Below are 7,406 nucleotides of genomic sequence, written 5' to 3'. Positions count from 1 at the left end.
TAGGGTTTCCCTACTCAGTTACTGTTAATTGATTTAAGACTGTGCTTGTGTTGTAATTGTTGTTATCTGCTGATCATCGGAGTATGGGTGTTGGGATGACGGTGGTGATGTGGTTGTGTTGTGACGGTTGTGGTGTTGTGACAGCTGTGATGCTGTGGTGTTGTGTGATTGTGGTGGAGTCACTTGCGGGAGTGGCTTCACACCCTAGTTCGCCCTCCGTGGAACCCGTCACGGGAGGGGATGTGCACATTAAGGGACATAGATTGTTAGTCGCTCGTTGATGAGTTGGACTTGGTGGGGATGGGCCGCGGTCACCCACTGGCGGAGTGGATTACCTGTTGCGATGGGTAATCTGGCAGGGCTACACACTTCGGTGTGTAGTCGGTTACTGTGGAGGATGATCAACCGGTTATATTATTTGTTTGTCTTATCTTGATTGAGCGGTACTGACCCCGTGTTGTTGTTTTGTAAAACCTGCGGTGATCCATTCGGGGATGGTGAGCAGATTATGACAGGTAATGCAGATGTTTAGCTATGGGACAGTCATGGGGAGTCATCACTTCGAGTCTAGCTTCCGCTTTTACGAGTTTAGCTGTCTTTGATTTCAGTTGTATTGAGTTCCTTACACTTTTATTTTGAGTTGGTCTGAGATTATGTAATCGTTAAACTCTTTATACTTTATTAAAGTTGTTTTGGATTGTTGCTTTTGATATACTAACCTCGGGCAACCGAGATGGTAACAGCCTTTCATACTAGGGTAGTCCTTGGTAAGGTACCTTGGTATGAGGGGGTGTTACATGACGTGCCTACCCTCTCTAGGGGCGAGTGAAGTCGCGTCGCGGCTACTGCGCACGTGGGTGGCGTGGTCCACAGTTTGACGACTCCGCTGAGGATGATACACCTAGACTTAGTGTGTTACCCGTGATGAAACTTGAACGAGGTTAGGATTTAAATTTGTATTTGGCATTATCGATTCCCATTTGCAGTCTTCATAGTCCTTCTTTCTTAGCCTTCCTAAACTTCTACGTTACCCAATTCGACGAATTGTCCGGTCTCAAAGATACAAATTCTTATTTGTTTCCAAGTAGATGGATAATGGTTGATGTGTATCAACCACACCGTGGTGCATACTCATGTTTTTATTGACAAGCTATATCGCGCACCTTTACAAAATAAACATATCCTCTTTAACTAATGCAGTCAGGATAAGTCGGGATCGAATCCACCTGGAGACTATTATATTCCAATTGCTAATAAACAAGTTTGTCAAGTAACAATCTAGGTTGTTTTGTTTGGTTTTCTAAACTAATGCAAATAAATAAATATGCGAGAATGAAAATACGAGTAAAGGTATAAGGAGAAGCGACTAGGATTGTCGGTTTAGCATGAATTATTATAGGTCAAAGGTAGGGTCATAAATCAGTCTCAATTACTAATCTAAAGGGTAGTGATAATGTCCTCTCGGATTGCTAGTCACCTTAGAATGCATCTAACGAGTTCTCTCTCTACTTATTAGGAATTCTATTATTTGCAACAGGCCTAATCCTCACCAAGTTTTCGATCTTAACCCGGGATTTACCAATTCAAATAATCGATTGTGGCCTTTAATCAATTCCTCGTAAATTAAATGTTGCAAGTAACAATTTAGACTAATAAATTTGACCGATATAATCACCTAATTAAAGACCCTTGATTAGTCCATGGATTCCCTAAATCCTATTGATCGATTTAGCTACACGTAGTTTGATTAAAGCTAACAAGGCTAATAGTGAGAATAATGAATGAAATCATAATTATAAGACGATAAAGACAATTAAGCATAAAATGAATAACAAAGAAAGGAAAGATCAAAGGAAGCAATAATAGATAATGAAAAACGAAGGTTAATTAAATTACCTAATCGAAGGAGTGTAAATAGATGATCACAAGCTTTGATGATGGAAAAGTTCAAACGTAATAACTAGAATCTAGAGCAATGTAAAGTGTAACCTAAAAAAGGCTTAAATATTCCATCTAAAAACCAAACTAATTAACATACTAACTAGTTTTGTACCCGCGAAAATCACGGACTTGTTCTATTTGTCCCATTTATTTGCTTTTGTTGACGTCCATCTTTAACTAAAATATAAAATATTTTTTTTATCGCGAATAAGCTATAAACCAAACATTTGTAAATATTTACTTCTTTTACATTATTTTTCATGATCATAGTAATATAGATAGAAGTTTTAATTTGAATTTTATTTCCATATATTTTAATACATGTTAATACTATTCATGAATATTTTGTAGTCAACAATTTAATGTAGCTAATTTTATAACTATAAATGTTTGTTTAATTTTTTTACAAATTTGTTATTTTTATGTATTTATGATGTACGTCATAAATAATTAAGCTAAAAATGGCTGCGTCGTTAGGATGATAAACAAAGCACTCCAAGATCGCGGTTACATATCTGATAGGTTTTTTTAAGAAAGTTAAATAGATACTATTAATTTAACTTTTCCTCAAAATCTATACTTTTTATAAAAAATATACATGTAAAATAGAGAATCTCGCCGATGATGAATGGTGATGTTTTGTAAGCCAACTAAAAGAGTAAAAAATATGTTTTCGTTTGTCACATTTAGATCCAAACATGTAATCTCGACTTTTTAATAGCCTCCTCACAATCAATAATCTGCAAATTGAGATAGTTAAAATTAAAATTAAAATTAAAATTAAATAAGCATCATCTTATTACAAAACTAACTATACAACTTATTAAACGTTTAAAATTTTAAAATCTTAAAAGATAGAAATATGGAGTACTTTTAAGAAGACTATGAATGTTTGAATCACATGCACATATACACCTTATTTTTCACTTTTTCGCAAGTGTGCTAATTACAATATTTAAGATGGTTTTGAAATAAATCAAAAGTAACAATATGAGAAATTGTGAAGCTTTATAATCCAAGTTATTGGATTTTTCATTTACCACATATAAGAACTTTTAGCTACTATCTTTATTACTAATGTGGAATTATATGGATAAATTTTACGATTTAAAATTTTAAATAATGAGAGTAAATTCTTAATTTATTTTTGTAATTTAGTACATGATCTTATGGTTTCCACTAAAAAATATTATTAGTAGCTTTATAATCCAAATTATTAGACTTTTTATTTACTACATATAAGACCTTTTAACTACTATCTCTATGGTTAATGAAGAGTTAGATGGACAAATTGTACGATTTAAATGATGAGAGTAAATTGTTAATTAATTTTTATAATTTAAATCATGATCGGTATTATGATTTCCATCAAAAAATATTAGTAAACCTTATGAAGAATTTTAATAAATAAGTTTGATGTAGCCTTAATATTAACCAATATAAAAATGACATGTGAATTAAAATTAGATGTTTTAAGTAGCATTTTAACTATATTGTACTTTTTTTTTTTTTACAAAAACAAAGTTATAAAAAAAAACAATTTACTAAGATCCTCTAAATTCGAATTAAAAACTAAAAATGTTTTGTTTTTATATCAAGTGAGACAATTACGTACCAAATAAGTTTTAATATCATTAGAACATGGTTCAAGGACGGATATCAAGTTTTTGTTCAACTAAATCCTTCTGTTGCCTACACATTTCCCATGTAGTTTTTTTTAACACACTATGTTAATATTATGAGAAGACAAAGGAAGCATCACCTACAAAAATAGAATAAGAAACAAACATACATTTAACGATAATTCATTAATCTTGTAAGAGGGTTTACATCAAGATAGTATAAAATAAATCTACCACAAAACGATATTAGTGGATAAATTACAAAAAACTGTGCATTTTACAATAAGCTTATATAAATTACACAAACAAAACTCGTAGAAAATACCTTATGTATAACGTAATTAACTGCACAATCCAACTTTGCAATAATAAGAAAATTGTACCATTCCATCTGCAAAAATAAATCAAGGTGAGAAATACAAATTGACATCAATAAAAGTTATTTAAACAATACCAAATAAAACACAAATCTTATGTATGATATAACTTTATTTTTTTCACAAATGCAAATGATTAATAAAAATTATATGCAATGAAAAGTTTCAATAACATATGAATATGCCAAAAGGTTAGAAAAAGAGGGTAAAAAATAAAAGTGCTTATTTTAAAGATTTTACTTATATTAACTTAACATCAAATAAGGAGTTAAATTTTAGGGGGAGAAATGAATCATCAAAAAGGAAAAGGAAGAGCTAAAGAGAAAATGAAGAGTCGAGATGAATAAGGGGTCATAAACGTGATAATAAGTATTCTATCTTAATTCTATGAATGAATATTATTAATTAGTCACATATTATCAAATGAAAGTTTCTTAGTGATTCTACGTTGTCGCATGTCTTATACATATGCTCAAGGTAACCTTTTTATATTATTGTATAGATATGACATGTAGATTATGATAGGTAATTTAGCATGCCTTTAAGTTAGATATATAGATTTTGTATTTAGATTATAGAGTTATTGATTTTACATACATAAATATGGAGGAAGGAGAAATGTAATGTAAAAGGTTTGCATGAGAGTGGTTTATAAATTATCTTATGAAATTAAAATAAGACATATAGTTGATGGTTGATAGTTTGACTTACTTTTTAATTATATTTATAGATTATTATTAGGGTTTTTTTTGTCAGAAACTACCTTTTATTTAGGGTCATTTGTGAACAACTACCTTTCATTTTATTTTTGGCTTTCAATTACCTTTCATTTCTTCATTTTGCGAAAGACTACCAAAAATCTACTTCCGGCAAAAAAAAGTCAACTTTGGCATTGACTTACCATTTCATGTTGAATCTAACTCTTTACTTCATAACCCTAATAATCGATGATAAAGATTGATTAAACCCAACATTAATCACCTCAATTTGTCTATCTCTTACCCGAAGCAAAGTCCTAATCACTGAAACAAAATCATCATTGATATTAATCTTAACATGGTAAATAATTCTTCAACAATAATGATCTATTATGACCTTGTTGGCAAAATTAACTCCTAGTGTTAACTATTCGGAAAAAAAAAACATGGATTCATTCTTAGGATCACTTGTGTGCTACTATCTCATTAGTATCTCTTACCATAAAGAGAGAAAGAAGGTACTTTAATATGACTTAGATGGACAGTAGATTGATGAATCATGAGTAGTCAATAAGGTTGTTGAAATGTAAGGGTGAATGTGAAAGTGGTAGTAAAGGTGACGACGGAGATGGAGATGGAGATGGAGATGGTTGATACGTTGGTATTGCTTTGAACAAACTTTTGATAAGGTGTTGAGCATGGAGATGAGTTTTTTCGGATTTTGTTGGGTGAACAAAGGGAGAAATATAGGTTATATGTGTGAAAAAAGGAGAAAAGAGCAAGTCAACGCCGGAAAGTTGACTTTTTTTCGCCGGAAGTGGATTTTTGGTAGTCTTTCGCAAAATGAAGAAATGAAAGGTAGTTGAAAGCCAAAAATAAAATGAAAGGTGATTGTTCACAAATGACCCTAAATAAAAGGTAGTTTCTGACAAAAAACCCTTATTATTATTATTATTATTATTAAATCCACTCTGCATGAGAGTGATTTAAAAATTATCCTATGAAATTAAAATTTTCTAAATTTAGTTTTTTACCATTAATTATGAGAGTAACTTTTAAATGTGGAATTGATAATTTTTTTTCATGTGTACTACTATGCTAGTAATTCCACGTGGACTATATTTTGCCACGTCACAATTAATTGTTGTCATGTCACATTTGTCTACGTGGCATTTAATGTCTAGCCTTTTAATAATATTTATCGATGGACTTCTAATTATAAAATAAACCGGACAACATTGTACTTTGGTCGATCGACCAAATGGTCATGTCGATTAACAGGACTAAGTGGTCGATTTCTGTTTGCAACATTCTTAAGTTCTGTCCGGTTGCATTTGCACGGGTTCGAGTCAGGTCACTCGGGTCGGATCACTCGGATCGTGTCAAGCTTGCCTGCTCTAGATGAGGACAAATTTTTGTTAGTATGTAAACATTTTACTTTGATCACATCTATTTACTGGACCCATTTTAGGTTCAAGACCACTTAGACCTGTCGATTTACCATAAAGGTCAGTCGATTAACCACCCTAAGCTTTTGTGTCGACCGAAGATCCTTCTTTTGCTCAATAAACCATCTTTCATGGATAATGGTCAACATTTCTAGCGGTCTACTAATATTCTTAGTCAAGCCTCCTCACTTCACTACGAACTCAAAATGGATGGTTTTCGAGCTCTATTTGCATCGACAGAAGCTCATTTCACCTCTTCGGAATTTGGCTTGCATTTGGGCGTCAAACCTGCAAAAATCATAATCAAGTACCCAAAGTATCAAAAGCAGGGAATAAAGTAACGAAATAGTATCTAAAATGCATGGAAATGTGTGCCAAAATAGTCAAACAAACGTATATAAAAGGAACGCATCATGTATCCAGAGCTTTCACTTCTCGCACAAGTTAATGGAACTAGGAATCGACCTTACTTTTGTTTGGCACAGATCTCTCCATAAATAGGAGTTTGATTGCTTGGTGATTTTACTTTGATCACATCTCTTTACTTGACCCATTTTAAGTTCAAGACGGATATATCCGTGTAAAACAAGTATCTGTGACGAGGAAGGAGTATATAAGGCTGGGCCAAGTTACAATCGAGTTCATCATGAAAGGGTGGATTTGAAATGTGTCATATTGAATCCGTTTAACTTTAGTAGGTTTATGTCACGTTGTCATAGGTAATGAATTGAGTTAAGTTTTGCTCATCTCCTCGTTAAATTATGTTATCAATATACATTTTTTTCCTTACTACACACATAGATGAATTTTAGTTGGAACATTTTTCATGTTTTAAACGATAATTTTGGGATTAAACTACACATAGATATTTTTTTTTCTTTTATAAAAATGAAGTTTAACGTCACAAATTGTAAAATATTAAACCAATTTGTTATCATGTTTTTTTTTGAAAAATTCTCGGGTACACCGGGTGTACAAGATTATCGTACACCCTAATCAATGATAAACCTTTAATTATATTTCACATAGATTTCGCTTCATTATTTATGGAGAGTTTGGGTAGTTCTAATGATCTTATTGGCTAGGGTGTACGATGACGTGGTACACTCGGTGTACCCAAGAATTTTTTTTTTTTTATTGTATTGGTTGATAATCGATATCCAATTATGGTTGTATGGGTTATCTTGATCAGGTTTAAGTCCTATTAAGTGAAAGAAATACGGTTGTTAATAGTTGCATCGGTTTGGTAGATTTAACAATTACTATGAGTTACTTATCTTGTCCGTTCAGCGTATCGTATTCGTATGTTTCAGTTTACAC

Source organism: Silene latifolia, chromosome 6, assembly GCF_048544455.1.
Source record: "Silene latifolia isolate original U9 population chromosome 6, ASM4854445v1, whole genome shotgun sequence".
In the NCBI taxonomy this organism is placed as follows: domain Eukaryota; kingdom Viridiplantae; phylum Streptophyta; class Magnoliopsida; order Caryophyllales; family Caryophyllaceae; genus Silene; species Silene latifolia.
The sequence above is the reverse complement of the archived record's forward strand: the minus strand, read 5'-3'. Positions refer to the sequence as shown.